This window comes from Dermacentor albipictus, chromosome 10 (assembly GCF_038994185.2).
Source record: "Dermacentor albipictus isolate Rhodes 1998 colony chromosome 10, USDA_Dalb.pri_finalv2, whole genome shotgun sequence".
Lineage (NCBI taxonomy): Eukaryota > Metazoa > Arthropoda > Arachnida > Ixodida > Ixodidae > Dermacentor > Dermacentor albipictus.
Window position 1 is genome coordinate 45,749,297 of NC_091830.1, and position 27,691 is coordinate 45,776,987.

The 27,691-nt window shown below is 48.7% G+C and overlaps 1 protein-coding gene and 1 long non-coding RNA gene across 5 annotated transcripts in view; one reads left to right on the forward strand and one right to left on the reverse strand.

The window, feature by feature from the left end:
* Window positions 1-27,691, reverse strand: part of Delta (neurogenic locus protein delta) — a 281,198-nt gene that overhangs the window by 84,540 nt on the left and 168,967 nt on the right. For 3 of the 4 annotated variants that reach the window (XM_070527499.1, XM_070527496.1, XM_070527497.1), the window contains exon 2: window positions 12,336-12,436. The exons of the other annotated variant lie outside the window; for it this stretch is intronic. The gene's annotated coding sequence lies outside the window, so the exon portion shown is untranslated. The remainder of the gene's footprint in view (window positions 1-12,335; window positions 12,437-27,691) is intronic. 4 annotated transcript variants of the gene reach the window in all.
* On the forward strand, window positions 20,450-21,201 carry LOC135911709 (uncharacterized). Its single transcript, XR_010567425.2, has 2 exons — window positions 20,450-20,736; window positions 20,995-21,201. It is a non-coding gene; the product is annotated as an uncharacterized lncRNA (long non-coding RNA).

Below are 27,691 nucleotides of genomic sequence, written 5' to 3' on the forward strand. Positions count from 1 at the left end.
TATGTGGGAACTCCATTCTGGACTCACTCTTGGCTTTCGCCAAGGACGCGCAGCTTCTAGGACGGCTCTGAGTACGCCTCCTCCCTCCCCTTCCTATTCCCCATTATAGGCCTTCGCGCCATCCCTTAATAAATACATTTTGTCATCATCATCATGTGGGAACTATGGCGTGGTACATCAAACGTGAAAGCTATTTCTTGTGGTTACGAATGGCTGCTACTAAAAAAAAAAAAACGCCGAGGAATAATCACACTAACTCGCCATTGCCGGTGCAAAATCACTGATAGGCGACGAGCAGCATATGCGCTTCAAAAACACGTGACTAGAAGAACCAAAGCGCAGGCAGCAACCGTCCGTATGTGAGAACAATGAACAACGTCGCACGCACGCAATGAGGGTTCCCACGACAGACTTCAAAAAATAAGAAGAAGGGAACGCCGCTCACAAATTACGATTGCTCGGCCCACAGCGCCAAACACAGAAAAAAAAAACAGGAACGACTGGCAAGAAAAACGAAACCACAGCTCTGGCGCCGCGGTTTAGAGAAGCGGGAACTGAAGTATGAATGCTGAAAGCCGGCACGCGTCGTCTAGCAGCGCCACTTGTGGGAGGAGAAACAAACAAACAAACAATGGCTGACCGCGCGACGCCTGTATTGGAGAACGCTGACAACAATGGGCGCGCGCTCGGCAACGGTTGGCAGCCATGACGACGCGCCGAGACCACTAAGCCTAACCGCGCTCGAGCTTTCACGTCCACGCCGCCGGTCACGCAAGCGAGCGGGGAAAGTCAGTCAGCCAAGCCAAGCCGAGGTACACAGGTATATACAGCGAGAGATGCAGCTTGCGCGGTGTTTGTCGAACGCTGCGCGGCAGCATCTGCTGTTTTTCCGAAAGCGGAGCGCGGCGCGGCCACGGACTGTCACGCATTCGACGCGCCTTTTATTTCGTCTGCAGCGCACGCGCCGCGGGCAGCGCTGCAGACGACGCAGCAGAAGCTGCAGCGTTGCAGACGACGTAGCAGACGATCAAAAATAAGCAGACGGGCCTCTGTGTGCGTGTGGCAGGCGAAACAGAAGCCACGCAGTGCGGCGACACACAGGCGCGAGACTGACCAGCTGCGCGCTGGACGCCGGCGGACGCGTGAAATTGCGTATGCTCGTCACCGCGGTACGAGATTGATCCGTTTGCCTTGTTTTTTTTGTGATTGAAAAAAAAAAAGTTACGGTCTGGCTGTGTTGGGCGAAGTGCTGTTGTTCGCATTCGGATGTGGTCTGGCTGTGTTGTAGAAAGTTTGGTGTGCTGCTGCTCGTATTCAGAAAGGCGGACTATCTATGAGGAACCCACGATCTCTCAAGTGCGCTTTATGTAAGATAACGCATTCGAGGTACACATGCTGGTTTATTTTCCCAAACAGATATTGAGCAATGTTTAGAGTCAAGGTGAATGTGATCACCATATCTGAAAACGGCAGGCCACGCTGTTTCTTACGTTAACGCATCCCCCAAAACAATCCTTCGCGTGTGATTTTCACTATTGAGGAGGTACGTGTCAATGTCTCTTTCATTGTAAATGTAGTTCTTTTTTTCAGCCCACATAAAGGTTTGTTCGCGTAGAAAATGTACAGCGCTGAGGCTGATCCAACGCTTGCTGTTGCCTTCTGCAACCCCTAAAGCAACTTCTTGACGCAACAACTTAGCTATATACCGCGCTTGTAGTAGTCGTAGGCCGCTTTTAGGACGACGGCGACGAAGCTGTCAAAGGCACTCGGCGAACCAATGGCGCGTGATCACTGCCGCGCGACCACCACCGGACAGAGACAAGCTAAAGAATAAATAAGTGAATAAACAACTAAATAAACAAATTGTGAGAGCGCGACCAGGTGCAAAAAAGCCGCAGCGTTGCGGTGCCACGCGCTTCCCGCCAGATTTGGCGGCGACACACTCCGGTGACCGGCAACCCACTCGTCGTTGTACCAAGCAGACGACTTCCAACCTCCAACCACGCAGACGACAAAAGCCCGCGTCTGCTACGCGCCCGACGCGTGACCACAGTGTGCACTCTATCGCCCACCGCGCACCACCACCACAACAACAACAAACAAATCAACAAAACCAAAATAATAACGATATAAACAGAGCAGTGCCCGTGCCTTTCTCTGCTCGCGCGGAGCCCAAAGTCGGGTGAAATCAATCGCAGTCGCAGCCGGCGTCGAGCGCGCGTTGCGTTTTCCGGCCAAAGCGCATGCGCGGGCGCGCGCTCCTCCACGCTTGGGCTGTTTCCTTTTGTTCCGAGCAACCCTGGCTCGTATAATCGGGACAATACCGGTGCCCGGATAATAACGGTAATAAAATGGAAATGAGGGAATCAAGGCCGGGGTTCGAGCTTCGAGGAAGTCGGCCAGGGGGAGGGAAGCGAACGAGCGCAAAGAGGGGCGAGGGTCTCGTGGCGGATGCAGACGACGTCGGTATAGCGGGCTTCGCGAACACCGACAGAAAGAGAACCAAAAAGACAGAAATGTCAGTGTAACACTACACAAATACAAAAGCGAAAGCGTCCAACGGGGTCCCCCCAGTGTACGCACTGGTTCCTGTAATTACTCCAGGCTATGGATGGCTCAGAGTCAACCCAAAAGTGTGCCGGTGGGCCGCGAGGTGGCGGCGCGAATCGCCGTCACGTGGTTGGTTAGTTTCGAACCACGGGGCGCGTGCGCGGCGCCATCAAAAGGCCCCGCAGCGTGTACGTATGTGCTGTACGTGGCTCGATTCCCGTGGTTCTGGCCGCAGACGGCTTTGTATCGTTTTTCCTTCTGCGGTCGGAAGTGGCCGCGGCTGGCTGCCTTGGGCCGCTTCCGGTTGTCGCCAGGAAACGGCTGCAGTGCTTCGCCGGCGCAGGTCGGGGAGCCAGAACACGTGGTGCGCGTTAGGTGTGCGCGCGTACACGTGACGTAACTTTCTGGCGCGCGCGTGGTCTGGACACGTGCGCGCCGCCCGAGTCAACGTCGCGAGACCCGTTTCCGTTTTCTGCGTCACGTTATCTGCGGCTTCCGGTTCCGATCGCGTGCGCTTCGGGTTGCCAAAGCCGTGGGCTCTTAAAAGAAATCTCGCAGTTGGTTCCGGAGAACAGCGTTGTGTAGATTGTCGCATATAGTATTAGTCGCACAAAAACTCGCGCGGTATGTGGCGTCTCTGCGACAAAACGTATTCAAGCCAGTATTTATCCCCCATTGGCGACAAGTCGTCCAAATCAATAACTCAGGATCACAAGTTTTTCCACTGCAGTGTGGTGTTCCACAAGGCACCAGTACTCACTTACGGGGCAGAAACCTGGAGGCTTACGAAAAGTGTTCTACTCAAATTTAGGACGACGCAACGAGCTATGGAAAGAAGAATGATAGGTGTAACGTTAAGGGATAAGAAAAGAGCAGATTGGGTGAGGGAACAAACGCGAGTTAATGACATCTTAGTTGAAATCAAGAAAAAGAAATGGGCATGGGCAGGACATGTAATGAGGAGGGAAGATAACCGATGGTCATTAAGGGTTACGGACTGGATTCCAAGGGAAGGGAAGCGTAGGAGGGGGCGGCAGAAAGTTAGGTGGGCGGATGAGATTAAGAAGTTTGCAGGGACGGCATGGCCACAATTAGTACATGACCGGGGTTGTTGGAGAAGTATGGGAGAGGCCTTTGCCCTGCAGTGGGCGTAACCAGGATGATGATGATGATGAGATGATGACAAGGCAGCATGTTGGGGCCCTTGCTATTTAACCTATATATAGATGACATTGTTAATATTAATCAGAATGCGAAATTTATTATATATGCAGATGACACTACCACATTTCTTTCTGGTGGTAACATCGATCACCTTATCTCTAATTGTAATTATACTACAGGTCAGCTACAACATTGGTCCTCGTATAACTCTATGAAGATTAACGAAAATAAAACAAAATCAGTGATTTTTTGGGCCAAAAATAAGCCAGTCCTTCCACATGCCGATATTATTTTAAACAGTGATTCTGTAGAGATTGTTGACCATTGTAAATGTCTCGGTGTGACAGTTACTGCCCACATGTCCTGGGAATCCCATGTGAACTTACTAGTAACAAATCTTGCTCGAATAACTGGAATAATTGGTCGTCTAAGATACATTCATTCTGCAAAACTTAAAATACTTATTTAAAATTCTCCTTTCTATTCACATGTTAACTACTGCCAACTTGTCCGGGGTATGACTACATTCTCGAACCTACAAAAAGATTACGTTATGCAGAAACGATACCTACGCCATGTGTACAATGCTGATTTTAATGCAACAACTACAGGTTTTTTTTCCATAGAGCGCATATTATCACGGCTCATAAATTATACCACTATCGTTTGAGTACTAGGTTTAAATATGAAGTGGGGTATAACATATATAACCTAGGTAAACTGGGAGAATTAGAAAGAAAGCACTATATTATGATACCAGACATGGAGAATATTGGAACGTTGTTGCATCCCGCTTGACCTCTGGCATGGAACTTCTATGGTATCCTTTGCCATCACTGTTAAACTATTATCGATCTACTAAATTTGACTTATTTATTTGTTCCACTGCTAAACTTAGGTCTATGTTTGCAGAAGGAGAAAACTGATTTACTTATCCTGGCATTTATTTACCTATTTATTTATTTATTTATTTATTTATTTCGAATCACTGTGTCTTACTTTTGTTCTGCACTGATCAAGTGTTTACATTTGTTTATTGACTGTTTTTCATTGCTGATGCCCAAACGACCCTAATTACGTGGGGCTGCGCGGACTCGTCAAGCCGCCTACTGGCAGCTTTTTTCTTTTTTTTTTTCGTCGTCTTCCATCTGTAATGTACATGGTGGAAAACGAATATTTGATTTGATTAGCTCATCATCATCATCATCAAGAGTGGGATTGCAAGCACGCCTAGTTCACCTATGTGTGCTCGCAATCGCATTTTTCCTTCTTAGAAGAAAAAGTGCCCTATGCAATATCAGATGACACAAAACCCGCAAATTGCTCCTTATACAGATCTTGCGAAGTGCACGAAAAGCGGTAATAAGCGTGAATGAAAGTATTTTCCAGTCCACTTATACAGGAAATTACGATTACGCAAAAGTTGTGCATCGATACACTACAGATTTGTTCACTTCAGACGCTTGTAATAGGCGCACTGCACTTGACAGAACTATTATAACTAATTGTCTTGGTCGTGGTGTTATGGAAACGTAAAGTTATCGCATTGTCTTTTTTGTTTATTTTATAATATTTGTGAATTTTCGTAAAAAATATTGACAACTTAAGCTAAATATCTCCTTCTAACAGTCGCTGCAGTCTGTCGTCCTTTGTTTAATTTAAACCAAGTTGAAAAAGAAATTAGTATTGAGGACTGATGTGAGAATTCAGACACATGCATTTGAATAGAGAAATCGGCGTAGGCCACGTAGCTAGGGTTTCTGTGATCAGGATTCTGATTACAGGGCTGGCAGGCATTACGAAGAAGATCGACAGATTACATCGATTCGACAATGCATTCGATATCAAACGCGCTTACAGGATCATCTGATTGCAGTCACGGAAAAGAAGCACGCACTGATAAGCTGATTGGCAAAACCGTGTGTGTTCTATAGGCATTCGTTCTGCCGATGACATAGCATGGTGATGAAGATGGTGATGATTATATATTTAGGGTGACAATCATACACTTTGAAAGCTGTTCTTCGATTGAGTTTTGGTTTGCAGCTGTTTTCACAAACGGAGCGTGTCTTTTCATGCGTATCCCTGCAACTCCGGAAAAACGTCACTTTCAAACGTCTGTGCAACTTTGTAGGTGTTGCAGCGGCAAAGAAAATTGTGAAGGAAAAAAGTTAAACCAAGAACTCAACGCACTAGAAAGAGACCTCTCGTTTAGCTAATTAAGATTTGAGATTAACAACGTTGCTTCGCAATGCGTATACCCTTTGTTCGACTGAAATGTTGCCTCCGCCTTTGATCGCTTCTGTAGTACCGGAGACCGACGGATGCAGATCGGATCCGTATGCGTCTGAACAGAGGTACGCATACGAAACATGCAGACGACCTCGTATCTATGAAACACATAGATCAGACGACGCCGCAAGCGCGTCGTCTGTTGATCGTCTGCACAAACGCTTCGTTCGTCTGCGGCACGCGCCTCGCGCGTTCGCGCATCCTCGACCTCGGCGTGCCGCACGCGCTCTCGCGGCAGGTTTTCGTTTTCGTCGTCTGCTGCCTCCGGGCTTCGCAGCAGACGAACCGGTGGCAGGCGTCACCTGCTCCCGCCGGCACGCGTATAATATCGACGGCAGCATCCGCGCTGCACATCGGGAGGGGGCGATATTCCGAGGAACGAACTTGCATCTGCCGCCCCTCGGGAGCAGCAGACGACACACTGCGCCACCGGCGTGCCAATGGATGGATAGCCGCGAGACGATCATGTAGTAGGCCGGCGTAATCGCCGTTGGTGTTGTGCAAACATATCGCTGTAGTACTTACGCCGAAGGAGGCCGATGCGATTCGATTGGAGGAGATCCGACTGATCGTGCAGATAAGCGGTAATGGTGCAGGGGTGGAAAGGAGTGAGCTAGCCAGGCAGGAGGATGTCGTCGGGAAAGCAGAAAACAAGCGAGCAGACGGTAAATTGCAGCAGACGATAAAATTGCGTGCCTCCGCGGCGCCCTGCGCGCGCGGAGCGCCTGGTGTTAGTCGCGCGACAGTCGCGTGTGCATTTTGTTCACTCTCTCCCACTCTGGAGGCTTAGGTGAAAGCAGATGGCGCGTGCGGTGAATGTGTCGGAAGTTCAAAGAGGGGCCGACGGTCGTGACGTTGCTCGACACGAACGGGTTGAAAGCGAGTGGTCAGGCGCTTGCGGTACAGAAGATGTAAACATGGTCGCCGCTCATTACTGCTTAACTAACGGCTTTCGGGCGCGGCGTGGTGAAATGGAGATCACAGTGAAACTTGTTGGAATTGTAAGGATTGTGCCTGTCTGCATGTGGAGGAACAGGCATGCAGAATTCTCATGCGCAAAACAAGTAAGAAAGCTCGGCATAGCTGCTTGTCACTTGATGTTAAAAGGTGGGCCTCCTTTCACATTGTGCCCAATAATACTAAAATTTAATTTTACATATGTACGGGCGTCTAAACGTGGCTACTTCTCTTTTTATATACGTCGCTTTGCGTTTAATGTTGGCCACTCTTGGGGCAAAATGATTGGCGCTTGTGACTGGCGCTTGCAACAATACAGAAAATGTCCGTGAAGCGAAATATTCATTGCGGTGGAGCACTTTAGCACTCATGTTCGTGTTGGTGCGCATTGAGTGAACAGAGTGACATTTTCCGTGACACCATAAGCGAAAAGAAGCAGCCGTTGATGCCAACGTCTCCTGCACTTAAATAAATATAAACAGTAAGGAGGGGGATTAAAGAAAAAAATCACTTGCAGGCCTGAGAACAGCTACAGAGGCAGGGATTCCTAAGACACCCAACGTTCTCGTTGAAACTTTGGCGCATCGTGGAGACAACTCGCTGTAGAACGAAACAACGGTTTCGCTCATGAAATCCTAGCTAGTGGGAATCATGAAGCTTGCCTGTAGGTCGTAATACAATTCGTACAAAAAATTAATAGAGGAAACTCTCGCGCTGGTGCCTATGGGGTTTTCAAGGCATGCATGGTGCTTCACAGATATACACCACGGGAATGCATGGAATAGATGCATGGAATTGCCCAAAGTTCGTGCTTCCGGCTTCAAACGGCTATGTGGCACAGCAAATCGATCACTTTCGACAACAGTGTGGTATATAAATGCAAGAATTCGCAGTGATTATGCATGTGCACAGAATCGAATGTCTTTACGCGTTTGGACAAATAGGATTGCTTCGAAATATAAGCCAGTAAAGGCAGATAAACCTTATTGGCTAAAGTCACAAGAATATCGCAAGTCACAAGCCCGCATGTCAGGTAAATCCATGAACTAGACACCATTCCCCCGGTAGCTGAACGATGGCAGTGCGAATGCTCCCTCTAGTATAGGTTTAGCAGGACACTCTGTATGTCTAGGACTATATGGCACGCGCTGCTCCATTTGAAGACCTCGAACGTGTCCTTGCTAAACGAAGAGCTCTTTTAATGAAAGACACACGCAGCTTGCGTTGGCATAAGTGTGCCGCGATAGCCGCAGATGGCATATTGACGAAACAGCCACAACAGTGCCGTCCGACCACTTCGCGCTCTTAGGCACGAAGAGTTATATAGGCCCGTGCCGGTGCCTGATCTGATAACACCAAAAAGGGTAGTAAGCCAAAGCTTGCCATCCGCTTCCCGCCATCTGTCACAGAGCACTTGAAACCGTAGCGCCATATATGAACGCTGAGTGCTTCGCGAACCTGCGTCCAAAGCCTTCTGCTGATTGCGAAAAATTTCCTTTGGAGTGGTACTACAAACAACCCGCTCCCGCATATGTTGACCGTAACGGTACTTTCAGGACTACTGAAGCTACGTAAGAGATAAACAACTATAAAAAAAAGCGCCCGAGGGCCGTATCTCCAGCTTAGGGGTGCTCGATGTAAACGCAACTTCTGCTATGTGGCGCGTGGCAGAAGCAGACGACGGTCCTCATTTTCAGCCGTCTGTTTGCTCCCGTGTTTTTTTTCTTTTCTTTCACTGTTTGTCCTCGTAGAAACCACCAGAACCTTATCGTATTCGTGGCCACTTTCAGTACGAGTGCGTGCCTTCTGCAGTATTGCAGGGTCGCTCGCAAGCGATACAGTCCTTTCGATCTTTTTCTCTATTTCTATCTATCCACTTAGCTTCCAAAGTTTGTCGTCTGCTGCCGCCACGCGAACGCCGTCGGCGGAAGCGTGCACGGCAGCAGCAGACGACGCAGGTGTTCGGGCCACCGGTGCGTCGCACCGCCGGTGCCTCAGCCACTCGACACCAGGTGTCGCTTCGGCCTTTATTTTTTTGTACTGTTCGTCTTGCCTCCCTGTTTATCCTGTAAAGAAAAATAAGGAGATAAGACTAACAAGGAGAGAAGGAACGTAGAAAAGAGAGGTGGGAGTGAAAGAACTGAAGGGAGGCTTGTTTAAGGGCCTTATTAGTGCCGCTGTGAGGAGCTATGGATGAGTGAAGAAGTGCAGGATGCGTGTGAATGCGTGTGTAACGCGCTTGACTAAACCGCAGATCTTGGCGTGATTCTCGGTGTCCACGTTTGAAAGCAAGAGGCATACACATTAAACTGGTCGGTCTCTTCAGCTCAATATTATCGAGTGTATACTCAGACTACCGTGAGAGGCGTGCAACTGCTTTGGAAACAGGCACAAGGCACACACTCGAAGGAACTCCGTACAACACTTTGATTAAGTACACTACTTCGCAATTAGAATTGAGCCAAAGTGCGAATTATAATAAGAGATATCACAGCTAGCTGTGAAGCCATTACACTTGTTTTTTTCCAAAACATCATCACATCAAATAAAAATCGAATCTCGAATCAAACCTGCACACAACGAAGTCCGTTTGCTCACATGCGACGATAGCAGTGAAAATAAAGTATACAGAAAGAACTTCGCGCCTTTAAGGTGTGTCTTACTGCGTAAATTGACGTCTGCGCAAGCTTTCCTGGAAGAAGGATACGTTTCTTAATATTTAGCTCACTCCGTGGCGTCGAGTAACCGGAATAGCAACCATTAGGAATGACGCGCAAGGAGACGGAGCAATCGTTGTATAACGTAATACTTGAAAAAAGAGGCGCGCATTCTTCTCCGAGCGCCCATTGTGACGACTTCAGTTCATCACTCCGTGCAAACGTCGGGACGAAGCACCGGAGGGAGCCCGCAACAATAATAACAGAAGTAACGGCAACAAAATGACATCCGATTCGTGGAAACGAAAGCAAACACCTTTCAGCGAACGGCACCCCGCGTCGCGTCAAGCAGCGCGTGCCGCCGCGGTTACGCAATGATCGGCAGCAGCAGACGACGCGGGAAACGCGCCCGCTCCTTGATGGGGCGGCTCGATAGAAAGGAGCAGACGGCGACGCACGGCTTTCGATAGAGGGGAGGTCGCAGACCGGCTTAATTCATTAGATATTACACCGGCGTTAGTACATTTAGTGGCGTCATTCCACGTCTCTCGGCCATTGAAAAACGGAGAAAGGAAAGGAGGCGGGTAAGAGAGACTTGGAGAAATTCCCAACTCTCTTTCTTCTTTCCCGCGAAGCATGCAGGCCAGGCCGGCGCACTCCGCGGCGCGTCGTCTGCGCGCGGCCGCTGCTGCAACCGCTGGGGTCCAGCGCCGTCTGCTCCGGCACATCTGCTCGGGCTCCCTCGAAGCAGACGACCTTTGGCGCTGCTGCTGCTGCTGCTGCGCGTCGTCGTCTGCTTCTGTTTCCGCGAGAGCAGAAGACTGCTGCCACTGCTGTTATCGGCGCTCCCGCTCACCATATCTGCCTTTAGCGTGTTGCGGGCTTATTGTTTGACTTCGCTGACTGTTTCGCGTGCTGTAAGGAGCATCGTGGCGTCCCACTTCATTTGCCGAGAAGCGCGACAGGTGCCCCATTGAAACGAGCTCCCCACGGGTGCGCGGTTGTAATAGACCCACTACGGCACGATACTACGGGCAGAAGGCTGCCGTCTTGGCGTGTTGTGCAAACCGCGGTGTCGTCTGCTCTCCGGAATAATGGCGCAACCCCGCGGTGCACAGGTCTGCCGTCTGGCGTCGAGAAGCTTTTCTTTCTTTTTTTTTATCTCCCTACAGCAGCGACCTTAGCGCCTGACATCGTCCTTAGCGAAGGACCCACGCTGCGTGAACACACACAGCTGTTTCCTATAGGATTGATCCCCGGAAGTTTAGTTGGCACAGAGTGGTTCGCCTGAAGCTTGGTTGCGCATCGCAGGCATTGCTGAGCTGATCAAACTTACGCATCAACCGGCCGCGTACAGCTGCTCGGACTTTCGTGATAAACACGGAAGCCGTATTGTGCAAAACACAACGCAAGAAGGAATCTACTAGCTGAGGCAGCGGTATCGTTAGTCGCGCACCGACAGCTTGACAGCGATGGCAAGCTGCCTTGAGCGAGAAAAAGAAAAATTGAGGAAATCGAGGGGCTCAGTTTTTAGTAACAACTACACAAAGCCAACAAGCAACGAAGCGAAGGAAAGCATAGGGAAAACTACCTGTTGTTTCAATTGAAATGTAGAAATTGTATATGGTAAATGGAAATGAAAGTGGGCGAAAAAAACACGGTGGAAGTTGTTTTCTTAATATCTGTATTAATCTGTCTTTCTTGGCCAGGCTTAGCTTGGTTAAGCCAAGAATGCGTTGCATATTGCGCGAGTTGGGGCCCAGCTTTTCCTCACGCTGTCGTGACGTCACGTCACGTGGTTGCGCTAAAGGTCAATGGTGGCTGCCCGGCCGCGCCCAAGGGCTGGACTGAGTGATTGCAATATGCAACGCATAAAAATAGAAGCAACTTAATAACAAACATAGCAAGCTTTAAAGAGAATAGACCCACATATGAGACGCGCAGCAATGAACAATGGGCTCATACCCTCAATGGTGGCTGCCCGGCCGCGCCCAAGGGCTGAACTGAGTGATTGCAATATGCAACGCATAAAAATACAACTCGCCACCTTTGCTGTGGGAGCTGAACTCGCAACTTCCGCACGGCGGTAGCGGTACTGTATGTGGATGGTGCTTACGTCGGCGGCTATTCCTGCGTCCGCTTTCTTGAGTATTTGTTGTAACACATGTATTTATGACACGGCCCTTGTATTGTTTGCCAGTGCCGCTAATGATCATGGCGGTGGATGGGGAACATTAAGGAAACCCAACACATTACGTATATTCAGGAATTACGAGGCGCGTGATCTAACGCGCATATAAACTAGATTTACATGATCACGTATAGCATACGCGGCTTCATAAAACTGTCTTAAATCTTAGAATAAAAGCTGATTAAATTTTTGTTGCGACCGTTGCGGGCTGTAAACATCCGTGCACAGACGCGAAGTCTGGAAAGAATCTGTGTGCTTAAGCTTCCGTAATGATGATGACCGTCAGCGTTATAGGTCGGTCATAAACTTCGTCTATAATGTAATTGTTCAATATAACAGGCACCTGCAAAAACCCTCCTTGAAATCGTACGTAACACGGGCCCTTCGAGTCTTTCATCCAAATGAATTTTTTCAAAATTTCTGCGATGTACCTGAACTCAGTTGACGATCTATACGGACGGTATGCACGAATTTATACCGGGATGCACTAGGAAATTTAAAGCGTCGGAAACAATCATCCTTACCTCACTGCGCCGGTCTGGTCAGGGCCTAGAGAGTGGCCGTTCAACGTTGTCAAGCCATGTCTTCACAGCCTCCGAGTAGTGTTGGGCCTGGCTTCCAAAGCCTGTCGTCAGACGGGAAAGGAACCGACTCTGTATACCGGACTCACTACACACTTTCGCACATAACGTCCTTTAACAATCGAAGAACGGCCGAACCAAAAAAAGAAAAACAAACCAACAAAAAACATCTTCGCACGCGGAAGAATGGGTGGCAAATAGAGCCACGAAGAGGCAAGGCCGCGTATATAGCGTCCGGGCGCGATATCCTAACGAGACCGCGGAGCGCTATGGTGTATATCAGTATGCAACGGAGGCGACTTCCTGCATTCCCGCCACGGTCGGCGTAGACACACACACATAGTCTAAATGCGGTCGCTTCGAGAAAGCGCTAATAAGGGGGCCTCTCCGCCGTTATTCCGGCAAACCACCTCGCTAAGAACGACGGGCGCTCCTGTGGGAAATAGCGTATGGCTAGCGTATAGGGCATAGTGTATACCGGGGACGGTACCGCGGCCAGAAACAAAAAAGAATGAAAGAAACAAAACAATCGCGCGACAATTTGGGCTCTGCGTCGGCCTTGCCTGCCCGAACCGGGAACTATAACCGCTTCGCCCAAGGACTCTGCTCGTTTTGTCCCGCGTCCCCGCTGCCAAGGGCGAGAGCGATATATGGATTGGCTGTTCTTGTTTGTGTGTGTGTGTGTGTGTGTGTGTCTCGGTGTGTTATGGTATTGGCGGCGAGCGAAAGCTACACTTCGCCGGATCCTTTCGGAACCGTGTCGGAAAAGGGACAGGTCGCCTTGGCGACCTGCGAAGCCTTCGGCCGCGTGGATGTGTGTGGATCATAGAGTTTCTCACTATAACACCTAGAGGGTAATCTGGCGCCACCGTCTATGGGAGTTTCTTAAGGGGGCACCGTGCCGTCATGGGAATGACGCTATATGTGTCTGCGAGGCTCGTGTTGGCTGGTGTTGTAAGAGGCGTCGTCCAAAACGTGGATATGGCTACACAAATAACGCGTTCTCAAAGTAGAATCATCATAAAATGTTTCCATTCACGCATATTACATCTTTACTCACCAACAATGCATGACCAAGCGAAGAAAAGCAAGAACAGACGACCAACTGTTTCAAAGCGAGCGCGAACCTTGTCGTCTGTTCTTCAACTTTGGCGGCCCGCTGACACTTTTTACGTTACATGTAGTCGTACATACAATAACAAGTTATCACAGTTAAACAAAACATGTTTTCGCGTAATAATAAAGCTATAACAGCTTTTGACGTGCTGTTTTAGTAGAAAATGAATCAGTGTGACAGACCGAACGGTACTTGCCAAGCGCGTCTTCAAGGTGTCCTGTCTCTACGAGAACGATGCCAATCCGAAGTCACAATATACCGGCATTCCCATGCATACCACAGCGCAGCAGCGCCAGATTTCCCTCTAGGTAATGTAGTGAGAAACTCTATGGCGTGGATTGAGAGACGCCTGATAGACTAATTAGGGGAGAATACACGTTGAAATAACAGCAGGTCAACAACTATATAGGCTCCCAAATTGTGACGTCGCGAGAGACGCCAGAGCTGTACGCACAGATCGTCAAAAGCTACAAACGGGAAATGAACTTACAACGAAATGTCCGTGTATTGAGAAAAAAGAAAACAAAAGGAGAATGTTCGAAGGTTAGTTGAAAGAGAAAACAGCCGAGGCCACGAACTCTTAATATTGCGGCATAGGCAACGACGCAAGACTGCTCCTATTACAACACAGCGCGTTTTGACTTGTTCTCTCTCTCTCTCGATCCCTCTCTCTCAATTTTTTTATGTGACGCAGCATTAAAGGATCGATTGAAAAAATTTTGGTAGAGTGTGTCGGGTGCTTTGATTGCATCTGACCTGCAATGTAGTGCGAGCAATCGGTAACTCTGTTCTTCGTAATAAAACAGTAAACGGCGGCATAAGACTTGTACACATCTAATGTTTTCTCACAGGTATGTCTAAAGCACACAGACCTCTTGATGTAATGGGTTACTGCAATGGAAAATGAAAAAAGGCAGCACACAGGAACGGAGCTCAGAGGAGCGCGCCTTGATTGTTTATTTATTCCGCAACAAAGGCAGCGGGTGCCATGCGCTCAAGTGAGCAACACTTCGTTTTTTTTTTCTTTCCGTAGGCGCTTCTTCCACTGCCGAGGTCAAAATTGTGGCACTTAACATCCGTCTCCTTACGGCGCTTTAGGAAGGCTGACGTCAATTAGCGGCGCGTAAAATTTCTCTAATGGCGCCTGAGCGAGCTCTGAGAGTGGAAGAGATGGAATTGCGTAAGAATTGTCGTTGTAATACGAAACTTTGTCGCACCGCTGCGAATAAAAGCGATCATCATCCCCACGATCCCAGTACCATTATGACCATCGTTGCCGTCATCGTTTCTCCGTGTAGGGTTAGCTGTCTATCTCATCACTTCCCATTATGAGGAAAACTGTTGAAGGTTTCGTTTTAGTTTCTGTTTTGTGGATCCTTTTTTTTTTTAAGCGCGAGACGCCACAGGTATAGGATCGCGTATTTGACATTGCGCCTATCGAGTTCTAAAGGGTCCCCTCATCCAATAGCCGACGATCCTTCCGAGGTCGTCTCTGATTTTTCGTTATCCGCGTGACTTCGTTGTAGCGAGAGCGGACCGCGCTTGGTACACTCTGCTCACCTCAATGCACACCTAAAGACGTTGGCAGCGAATCCTTTCGTCTCGGAATGCACCCTTATACACCCGGCAGTCTTCCGCGTTTGGGCACATTTGCACTGTTTCCCGATTAAGCGAATTACCGCTTATACCGAAACTCGCGGTCATCCCCTCGACTTCATTACAACGGGGCGTGTATACCCAGTGGCGTAGCTAGGTCGTCTGGCACCCGGGGCCCATAGGTGTTCTGTCACCCCCCCCCCCCCACCCCCCCAGCTGTAGCCGAGGAAGGCGAGGATATCAACAAGTTCCCGGTGTCTTCACACGTATATGACAACCCCCCCCCCTGTCCCCTTGCACCCGGGGCCCACGGTCCCCACCCCCCCCCCCCCCCTATTGCTACGCGACTCTGTATACCGCGTGGTTACGGAGATGCACCGAAGAGAACCACGCACCCGGCCATAGAAGAAGCAGGTGCCCGTATGTGGCGGCACCTCGGGAGGATAAACAGCGCCGCCACTCAGTCGCGCGGGCGCCAGGCCAGAAGCCAGGTCAGCGTTCCATTGTTTCCTAATTGGCATTTTCGCGTTGGAGAGCGCCGCCCCTCCATTGCGCCACGTAACACAGCTCGAAATTGAGGGAGATAAGACGCCGCCTCTGCCCGTATATTGCGGCGCGACCTCATTTCCGGAGACCCTGACAGGGCCGGCCGCGGCGGTGCCTTGGTCGTGCTTTTATTTTCACGGCGCGGTATCCCTATTACACTTTTCTTCTTTTTCTGGCAGGCCTGTGAAGGGTTTAGTCATTTCTGGGCAGAAGAGTTTCTGTGATATTCTCTTCTATCACGAACTACGATGGACTGGGAATAACTGAGTCAGAATTGCGTAATTTTACTTCGAGGCGCCGCAGACTTTGCCGAAAGGCAAGATAACTGGAGGAACTTTTGTGCATTTTCCGGCGAGTTCTTGCAATTGTAGAGTAATTATATTTTGGTTTCGTGTACAATCATTCGTGTCGCAGTTTTTTTTTTCAAATTCATAAAATGATTTCAGTTATCGTCTCAAAGTATGCAAGCATGAATTAATTATTGATTTCAGACATTACGGGGAAGGGAAAAAAAGAAACAATTGATTCGCTGCATATTGCTGACAGAAGTCGGTGCGTTGAACATGTACCGTTAAATATGGGAATGCCTTCAGTAATGTGGTCGCGCGTAGCGAAACTTCGCAGTTTAAAATAAACTGGAGCTACATTGTGTGAGCGGGTGGTTCAATTCATCCACAGCTAAAGTTGCATTTTTTGAATGCCTCTGTTGGGAAGAAGTAGTAAAAGAAACGCGAGCACAAATCTGTACCTTGTGAATGAAGCGGTTAGATTATTTTACTTTCGAGAGTCTCTTCGATCACGCATAGTTCAGCGGAATTGGTCAGAGAAATAATCTCCGTAGAACGCCACATAAAGTAGTGTCGTTTCAAAATAGGCGAATGCGCTTGTCGCAGCATTGTCTGCTTGTCATCTGGTTTTATCAGAATAAACTCCAGAAAGCACAGACGTAGAGGTGAGGACATGAGGTAACCTGTCCCGATGTCAAAACACTCCTCGAAATATTTTAGTAATTCTTATACGAGAGCACTCGTAGGAACGAGAATGCGATCACAGGCAACCTGATCGCCTCCCCTCCCCCCTCCCCCCGCATGCCTATCTGTCATATTCGAAGATAATTTCCACAGATGCGCCAGCCCATTAAGCTCGCTAATTAATTTTCTTTTTCTTTCTTGGCGTGACGCCGGAGGTCAAGAGGAACCCGAGAGACAGCTACAGGCCGACTAGCCTTTGTCCATCCCTACCCGTGGGGTGAGAGTGTGAAGGAAAGGGATCAATCAGTTCAGTCAATGCACGTGCGTCGTACGCAAAGCACTGCACATTACCAGTACCGTGTCTCCGACAGAGAGCCAGCCCCCAGGAAGTGCAGCGACGCTAACCTGCAAAAACACAAAAAAAAAGACGGTGCTGTGTTTCTTGGGATGCGCCAGCATGTACGGTTGCTTCTGACGTATACGGACTCGGCGATGAAACACTTCACCCATGTGCGAGCGTGCTGCGAACGTTTTCTTTTCTCTTCTTCTCATCTTTCAGTCCCCTCTTCCCCGGTGTAGGGTAGCCAACCGGACTCAGCCTGCATGGTTAACGTCCCTGCCTTTTCCTTTTAACCTCTCTCTCCATCTCACTATGTGATTCCAACAGATGTGCCGGCCCGATTTCTTGTTTATAACGAGGGTCCCCGATCGAACAGTCATACTAAAGCCCTTCTTGCGACTTCACCGACGTCGCAGTTCGGCGCGGACGAGCCGAAAACGGATCGGCGACGGGGGTGACAGATGCCCGCGTTCATGGCGTCGTTCGGGCGCCTATACAGGAAACCATCGAGCTGCTTCCCGAAATAGTCCTGCGCAGTCCGTGCAGGAAGGACAGATGACATAATCAGCTGCTCGACTCTGGCGGTCAAGGCTTCCTTGGGCCGCCTGGCGGCCTTGGACAAAACTAGGTTACGGCCGCGAAAGAGTTTCGCACGAACAGGGCTTTTGTGAACGGGCCTGCCGTGGCGTACCCTCCAGTCTACAGAACTCTTGATGCGCAATCATGGGCCTGCTTTCTAGAGCAGCCCAGAGGCCTCCTGCATAGGGGGGGGGGGGGGGGGGTTTCGCAAAGTGCTCTCATGCGTTTAGTGCAGCCGGCACCGCTTGCATGTGCAGTCAAGGAGTCAAAGGCGAACACGCGACCGATCATCACGATGACCTATAGAGACCCAGCAGAAGATAGGGCAGCAGGATGTCGAGGGCGCGTCACAGGCAGTCGGGCGCTGCAAAGCCGCAGTTAAAACCGCGGGCCTGCAGAAACAGCCTTCTCCTGGCTTCCCGCCGCACACAGGGCGTTCCGGACCATCGGTCAGCGCTCCCCTCCCTGTCTGCTTGGGCAGCTGACCACCCCACTTTTCGGACGGTCCCACAATAGAGTGGGCGGAACGACATCATGTGGGAGGAGGGGAGAACCGACCTTTTTTTCTGTCAATATGGCGGTCAAGGTCGCACGTGCCACCTCGACGAGCGCCTGCCCGCGGGTCTCTCCCCCGCAACCGCTCATCCATTTCTGCCCAGTGCTCCCACCCCCCTTTCTTCTTTTCTAAAAATGATCCAACCGTTCAAGGAGTGACCCGGTGCCCCACACACAAACTCCTGCTTCGCCCGCGCTTCCGGCCTCCGGAGGGCCGGAACTCCGGGGCAGACCAGAAGGACCGCGGGTTCCGGCTCGCTTCCGCGTTCCCTCACCGGCGTCACTATACGGGCTCCACTAAATGTGTCGTCTGTTTTCGCAAAGTCGTCTGCACGCGCACCGCAGCGCGTCTGCTGGCATCCCTCCAGGCGAGGCCACGGGTTGACAGCAGACGACGCTGCACTGAAAGCGCGCGCGCGCCCCGTTCGGCGAATTGTGTTCGGTCCGGCCGGGACACATATATAGCGTGGCTACCAAGTCGACAACAGACGACGCGTGCCGTAGCACTGCCGATGTATCTGGGGCAGCAGGGTCAACAGTGCCGTCGCGTGCCCTTGTGTTTACAGAGCCATCTGCCGGTGTGGATGTCGAGCGTAGGCATATAGCTTCCGGGTGCGGACGGGTGTAGGTATGGGGAAACTCAATGGCTGACCTTCACGGGAAGCCTGTGGCGGTCGAGCGTCGACATCTGCCCCATAAACGATCGGGCTGACGGCTGGCTTGACAGGGAGGCTGTGTTTGTGCAGGCGAGGCCGAACTCTATGGGCGCTCCCGGCTCCATTGTTTCTTCGAAAGATTTTGGCCCGTTTCGCCTCTCCACTGGCAGATACGTGAAGGAACTCTAATGAAAGTTAGGTACGTAATCCGTTACGTGCATGTACCTGATCCATAACTGTAGGTAACCTTTACGTTCAGCTTGCCTTCCTTATTTGAATGAATTGTACCTTGAGAAATAACCACTCGCGCTCTCTCAGTGGCTCATGGCGTTCTGCTGTTGAGCACAAGGTCCCGGATTAGATTCTGAGCCACAGGGGCCGCGTTCACTGTAAAATAAAGTACACCCTTAAAAGGAAAAAGGGTGTAAATGCGTCTATAACTCACACCCTTCGGGTATTATCGATATAACGTACACCCTAAGGGTGTGAGTTTAGACACATTTACACCCTTTTCACTTTTAGGGTGTAAATTATTTTACAGTGTTCCGGACGGGGCGGATAAAAAAACGCGCTCGTGCACCGGGATTTAGGTGCGCGTACTTCGGGTAATCTAGGTCAATATGGAGCATGTCGCTACAGCGTTCCTCATGAGTTATGTAAACTACAGTGCAGTTTTCGGACGGTAATCAACACAACTTTATTTATTTTAATTTATTCGCTTGCCCGCGCGGAGCAGCATTCTTGAGAGTAGTACACCGAACTTCGCCGCGATCAGCACTGCATGTCGGAAACATTGACAAAAATAAGTTCTATACACGGTTGTGGTGTTCCACAAGTTGTGCCATCACATGGCGTATGAATATGCGCCGTTCACGCGTCAGATGGGATGATAGCGATCGTAACTTTCTTCCGGTTAAGTTGCTGGCCATCTTTACGCGCGCGCTGTCCAACTGCATCACCGCATTTCTCGCATCTCACTTGCACGATAAAGACCGAGCAATCGCTTCGCAAAAGGCTAGATGACTGAGCACATTGATGCGAACGCCGCCGATTGCATTGTCCAGGAGAACAAAGGTTAGTCATTCAGAGTCACTCAGAAGAAGCCATGGACTGAAAGGGTGTTTAACCTATCGGGTTAAAAGAGCGTACAAAGATGAAAAGGACGAATTGAGAATGGACAACAAGTGGTTCTAAACTGAAGCCACCTCGGAAGCCCTTCAAGAGGGGCCGAAGTTGCGTCGCCAAGTTCAACACTGTGATAAACCGTCTCGAGGCACGCATGCCTAGATCTCGCGGCCTCAGCGGCGCGAGGGGGTCTTGACCGACCTTGACCACTGGCGCCAGTGTGCGTTAAACAACGCGCACGGATTCTATGCTTCGACCTTCTTGCCAGAATCATGAGCGTCTCAAAAGACTTGTTACGAAAAGAACCGTCCTTAAAAAAGAAGAGAGAAAATTAAAATGGCGGACCTCACACTGTGGCGCGATCATTTGGCTGAGCCAGCCAAGAGAGGCTGTCCGTGTTTGTGTTGCGAGCTTTTCGTAAGTGGAATACTCACGCGAGCATTGTTGACGTGAAGCTTGAAGTATGGTTTCAAAGCGACACCCTAGTCTCAAAGGGTTACGAACGTAGTTGAAGAGAAGGAGCTGCCTCTAACAGTATACCTCGAACGTCTCTAACCGGCGGCACTGCAGCTTCAAGCCGCGCATGTAGCGCCCTCTGTCGCGGGTGACGGCGATTATAGGTTGGGGGTGAATGCGAAGTGGACGCGTTGACAACGTAGGGGAGCATGGCGCCTCGTCGCGTGGTTGTGAAAACCGGGTTCAGGAAAGGCAATTCGCCGTATTGCTGCGTTTAAGGCTGTCACAAAAGCTACAGGAACACTGCTGGAAAATTGCCGCCGATCAAATTCTACCCTTTTCCTTGGAAATCGTATGAGACTGAAAGAAGACAGAGGTGGATCGCAGCTGTCCGCCGAGCAAGGTAAACACTATCGCTTAATGCCAGTATGATGTTGCACATTGGGCTTCTTGGTATATCATGATGGAGGCAAAGTAGTTGCGCATCAAAAACAGAACAAAAGAACACAGACAACACACAGCAAAGCGCCAAATGTGTGTGTCGTCTGTGTTCTTTTGACCTGTTTCTGATGGGCTGCGCCTTTTGCCTTTATAATGCCAGTCTGTGCGCCTTATGTATTCAGACACGTTATCTTCTTGTTATCTTCTTGCTTTCTAACAGCTCAGAGGGAGAGCTGTGGCAACTGAAAAGGAATGAAACGCGAATATGCAGTGCTCACTTCGTGGGAAACAAGAGAAGCACCATCGATCAGCACCCAGCGTACATTCCAACAATATTTCCACCTTGCTACAAAACATGTCTCAGTTAAAACAAGTCACATGTATTTTAAATTAGAAGTGTATGTTAATAAAAAATCAAACCTCCTTACGGCAGCCTGGCCCTTGGTGATTTCGGCAATCTCCAATATTTGATCAATGTTTTTTTGACGAATTGTTTGTAGAAATCTTTTTCAGGGATAGGCATCTTTGAGACCATGTTTTCACTTTTCAGAATAAAAGGAGAGGTCGAAGTGACCTTTAGCGCACTGTGTATGCTGCCCTCCTTATCTAGTTTTTTTTAGCAACTCTCGGTCGAAGCTGTCGTCTGCTAGATGTGCCGTCGACGGCACCTGGATCATGTCCCTGCGCTCCTCAAGCTCCTTAATGGCACAATTTACACCTGCAAACTGCGAGAAAAGAGCTGCAGGGCTCACCATCTGCAGAATTGGTTTTCGCGAAGGTCGACTTGCAAAATTGATTGCGTCCATCAGCGGCAAAGTCGCATCACACACACACAAAAAGTAAGAAACGAACTTCCCGTACGGGAAAAGACTTCCTTGATTGATTTTTTGACATCGACGTTGGGACGCGATGATGGTTTCTTCCATGCGCATGGAACATCCGTGCACGATGTATATTCGTATTCATTTTCGAATATTGCCATGGCCGCGGCGTGCTTGCACCAGCCTCCGCAGCCAGCTTTGCATGTACAGCTTGCGTGCAAAATATTTTTGCAATTTTCTGACAACTAAAAAAGAAAAAAATGAAGCGGTTAGCGATATTGAGGCACTTATTTATTTATTTTTTTTTTGAAGAAAGGATTGGTTCACCTCAAGACGCACATCGTACTCCACGCTTTTCATCTGGGCGACACATTTGCCGACGATGTCCGACGGGCCTCTTGCGTTCACCGATCCTTCTCTTACTGCGTAAACGTGGCTGCTATAGTACAACCTCGCACCCATGCGTAAGCAGCTCTTCTTGAAGTAGCCATCGATATTTTCTATCTTTAGAAAGCCGCAAAACAACACACGCCGATCACTCGTCAACGCCATCTCCACCCATAGCGCAGTGCGCGGCGCGGCCGTAAACAGTAGTGCCCCCAACCTGAAATCTCCGAGGATGGCCGCATGTGGCGCTGCATGTACCGGTACAGTGGCGCCCCGTAACCAGAGCTCGAGGCCTATAGCAGCAGACGTAGCGCAACCAGACTCACCAGACGGCATTTACAAAGGTTATCGCGCGGGCAGCAGCCGAATACCAGGGGGAGCAGCAGCAGAAGAGAGAGGGCGGGTATTTCCACCAGGCGGCGCGACTCGTCTAACCCCATTCTACGGTTAATGCGCGCGCACGCGTTCGTACAATGGGGCGAAACAAAACGTATTTAAGGCGGCTCTCATCGGGGTGATGCGCTCCCCTGAGTTCCCACGGCTCGCCGAGTCAGCGGCAGGGGGGTGAACAAATTACCGGCCATTACCGAGCCCCCGGCGGCGCCAAGAGTCCGAATCGTCTGCGACGCCCAGGCGAAGCAGACGACAACCCAAGCCAACGACGACGTACCCGCCTCGCCTTCGAGCCGTCTGCCGCAGCATTCGTCGTCGTCGTCGTCTGCCCGAGCGCGAGCGGACGACGACGCGCTTCTTCCAAAGTATACGTGTCAAACAATAGGAACACAAAATGGCCGCCGCTCAAAACAAAAGTTAGGGAGCCCCCCCGTTGGCCTCTGCCTGGCGCGAGTGCATCGCGCAGACGAGAGTTACTCGATGCGCGCCACTTCTGTTAATCGCAGGGCGCACGCCATTGTAGCCGAGGCGGTGGGAAGCATGACAGCAGACGACCATGCCGATGCTTTTTGCCCGTGTCGTCTGCTTTATTTTTTTTTCTCCCTCTCTGGTTCTTGAAAGCTCAGTCGACACCGATGGGCAATGAGGCTTGCCGAGTAAGCCAGTCAAGACAGAGGCATTCTTTGTTTGCCCTAACTTAATAAGTAAACAATGCGGGGTCCACGGCAGGCAGCACCGACGTACAGCCCGAGGACTAACGCTTTCGTCGTAGCAGACGACCTTCTGGAAACGTAGGGTGCGTTCCGTGGTGAAGCTGGCTAATATTAGCGCTGCCAAATTCACGGGTAGAACGGTTTTTGGAAGACACCGGAAGCGTTTAGTTCGCCTTGCCTACCGTATGACGCATTGTTTCTTTCGGTGGTCGCAGGCTTGCCTCACTGGCACTTAAAGACTTGATTATTAATCAGTCGTTGCCACACTTCCGGGAACGCAAACGGAGCGCGCCACTGGATCGTCAACGACGGATTATGCAAATTATGCACGGCTAACAGATACGTGACCTGAACAGTCGGAATTGCTTGGTTGTAATAAATGCACATTATATGACCAACTGCGGAGTTCATCTCCCTAACAGCAGCAGCCCTGCAGGTTTGGTTTACTATAAAAATAACAACATGGACGAAGTGAAGAAAATCTGTGAGAGATACCGACATGGTGGGGCTTTTAGTACACAGTATATAGGAAATCTAATAAAGAATATAGCAGCAAGGCATGAAAGTCTTGAGCTGTTGAAATCGAACTCGGATGGAGCGATTAGCGTCATGAAAAAACCGAGATTTCTTCTTTAGGTGATCTCAACCGTAAAAGTTTGGCAAGAATGCTACAAATGCAGTATTTTTGCGTGCTGCCGTTGTCAGTACCTGAAGTTGTTCTGTTTCACTCTAAAAGTAACAATATTTGACGGGAGAATACTATTACAATTGAGCAACGAGTGACGTACCATATAAAAGAACCATCTCTGAACCTCGATTATGTCTTAGCGTTTCCGCCGCGCATTATGACTTGTTCTGACCTTAGCCTATACAACAGTGTGCAACCGAAATCATCATGACATCAGTTTGATAACACTCCTTCGCTAAAACAAGGTATATACATATATATAGGCAGTGTGCGAAGTTCGTACTTGAGATTAGGCCAAATTACAGAGTTCTTGTTTGTAAGTTCTCTTCTCTATTAATGAGCTACCTTAGCTAATATTCTGTCCAGCATCAGGACTGGCTGCAATTATCGGTTAAGAATAATTCTACCTTAAGATCTTCTTTGCGCATTTGGGCCCTGGGCGTTGCCCCATGTGTCAACTTCTTGGAAATCTCCAGACGTGTAGGTCGCTAACGTGTACGGTTTACACTCCGCCATAAAAGTACAATGCAGATGAAAGCAGATGAAAGAATTACTTCCGTAGCCGGAAAGAACTCTAAGCTGCCCAGTTTGTAGAACACGCCGCTTCAGAATCCGGCACAACGGCTTGGCTTGGCTTGGCTTATTGTCCGATGTTGAAGAACCGGAACCGCGTTACTCGGTCTTTGGGACTCGGTCAGTGGTCTGATCACATCACGGCAGACAGCCGTATACCAGCGGTGCAGACGATCCACTTCCACCGGATCCCGTCACACAGACTCCTCGGTGGGGACAACCCAATTGTATCCCGCAAATAGAGTTCACCATTTGCCCCACCGCGGGGACCGCGCTGTTCATTGTCGTCTGCTCGTGCCGTCTGCTTTGTCGTCTGCTTTGTCGTCTGCCGCACCGCAATGGCACGGACGTCGCACATCCGTTTTCTTTCCCCAATTGCTCCTTTATTACCCTCTCCCCCCTCCTTCCTCGAGGAGTCTTCCGGCCGTGCTTGCGGGAGGAAGTAACTTCCGCCGCAAGCGACGCAGCGCCGACGTTTTCACGCTCGACGGAGCATCGTCAGAAGTGGTTGCTTCCGCCCACCTTTTGCGCGGGGTCCTTGGTCTGCTGATCACTGCAGCTGGCTTCGAGCTCGTAAAAATGACTTGACTAATTACCTGGACGCTGACAGCGAAACCGCGCTACACCATGCAGCGAGAATCGCTAATAGGGAATAATAATATCGGCTTCTGTAATACCCTATAAACAGGCGGGCGACTGTGTGATCAGCCAGCGAACTGCAGGTGATTCTTCTCTATGCAGCTCGGGCACCAATCCTACAAAGAAATGTTAGCGACCTCGAACCACTGTCTCTTCAAGGAACCAATGACTTTAATGAACAAGTTTCTTCCTCCACTTTTAAGACATGCAATTGATCAAGCGACCGAGCGATCTTGTGCCGTGATCAGCATTTTCATTTCATATAGCAACACTGAAAAAAGATTTGCGCTTATAGTTGCTGTGTTGTCGCTCAAATTTCAAGACAAGTTCAATTTTCTTGTTTTGTAACGATCCATAAAGCACTTGGCGCGTTATCTTGCCTGGTTAGTCTGAAAACAAAATTGAAAAAGAAAAATACAACTCCACCATTGCATGTGTGATTCGCTGTCAGAAAAGGCGAATGTTTGAGTGACAAGAATTGGTTTCGATGCTTTTCGACAACAAAGTAAGTAAACTTGTAAAATACCTATTGCTTAAACCCATAGAAAAGTTACTCGAAAAAAATTTCTGTTGAAGCCTTGTCAATTTGTTTTCCATATGGTGAAGTGACACTAACTTAGGTGTGATATATCAATAACAGATCACATTTGGCATTTAAACTGATCTTCGTAACTTCGTTGGCTCGCTGTAATTAAACTTTACGCTAAACATATCGATACTGTCATCTATAACATATAACTTTTAACACACTACAGCCCATGGGCATAGTCGATGTATAGCGCTAAATGTGTGAAAAGTTGCGCACTTATTGTAGAATTACCAGTCTGTATATTATGTGTTCATTCCGAAAACACAAATATTAACCAAGAATTTTTACAAGGATCTATATTAGGTACTTGATGTCTTGCATTTATATGGATTAATTACTAGAGAGCTATAGCTATTCACAGTGTCCTATACCTATAGGCGATACTACTATCTTTCTGTCGGATAATTATTTATCCCCCTTAATTTTGAAACTAAGTGGTTATTTAACGAATAGCGTTGAATAGTCTTATTCTGGTCATTTAATTACAAACCAAAGAACACCCAATTCATGATTTTCGATTCGATTCAATCTTATTTCGCTAGCACATATCATATGACCGCCGAGGAACCCCGGTAAAAGCTACCTCTCGATAGCTTGGCATATCTTTAGACCATGTCAGAAATCATTGACTTGTATTCACGAATTGTTCCTCAATGACCGTCTTATTAGTGCCTCCAAATATGCATCTGATACTTTGGAATTGAATTAATGTATTATTCAAATTTCTCACGCCGCTTCCTCTTTATCAAGAAAAAGACGTCATTTGGTATTGAAGCACTGTGCTGAAAGTTTTTTTCTTATCTAAAGATATGCTATTGGCACTAATCTTCGCTTTCCTACATATTATTGTCATCTGTGGTATTTTCACTCTCTGTACAGCTATTGCTGTCGCCTTTCTTTTTATTTTCATATCTAACCGAATAAGTGACCCGTATTGTTATCTGCAACGCTATTCGCTGTGATGCTGCAGCACTGCTGCATATAAACTGCATCCTTTCTCTTACTAACAGGCTCATCTACCATCTAGCAACCTTATTTTACAAATAACTAACCAAACTACTGTCTTCGGTATTCACAGGTTCTAGGTCACTTACCAATCCCAATAACAGTATAGTTCGCAACTCTTCTTTCACTTGCTTTCCTTGCACCTTTTTTTTTCTTTCTTTAGCTTTATGTCATTTTAGCAACGCGAAAATACCATCATATTCTGCTACACTAAATGTGTGGAATAGCCTTCCATATACGCTAAAATCATTACCATCTTTATAATCAATTAAATATCAGCTGAAACATTATATTCAGTCTAAATTTGCATATCTAAGATTTTCTGTTGATTTATTTCTGCATATGTAACCTTGGTTACTGTTATTCACAATAGTATACTTTCTTTTTATTGATTATTTCTGTGCGTTGCCATACATTATATAGAGGTTATTTATATGCATTCGTCCTATTCTGTATACTTGTGTTTGTGTGCATGCATTTTTGCACTGCAATGTCCGAGAATTCCAGGTGATCAAAATTATTCCGGATTATCCTACTACGGCGTGCCTCATTACCATATCATGCTTTTGGCATGTAACACTCCAGAATTTAATTTGTGCGTGTGTGATTGTGTGTACCTGCTGTTTTTGTTCTTCCGATGGAGTACTGGACGACTTAGGGTCACCTGCTTACATATCAACTGCACCTAACGGACGGCATCTTGAATAAATAATAACAAACTCAAACTGGACGTTTCGCCTATGTTCGCAGCAGGCATCTCAATATCCAGAAGCGCATTGGGGTGAAGCCTCCTTGCAAGCTTGACCGCGCTAGTAGCCATTAAGAATGATCAAGAAACTTCACAGGCAGTTGTGGCACAAGCAGGTGGGGGAGAGTGGAGGTAGGGGAAGGGGAAAAAAGGAGGGTCATCGAAATGTCCTTTCTCGGTGGTATAACTGGCTTATCTTTTTGGCTGTTATCATTACTTACCGATAACTCTCCTCTCCGGAAATTTGTTAGCACCTGTGCGCGAACATGTGCTAAATTTGGGTTTCGCCTGACTACGAAATGTATTTTTTTAATTATCTTTTTTATTTTCGTCGCGACACCCAAGAATAACTTGCCGTTGA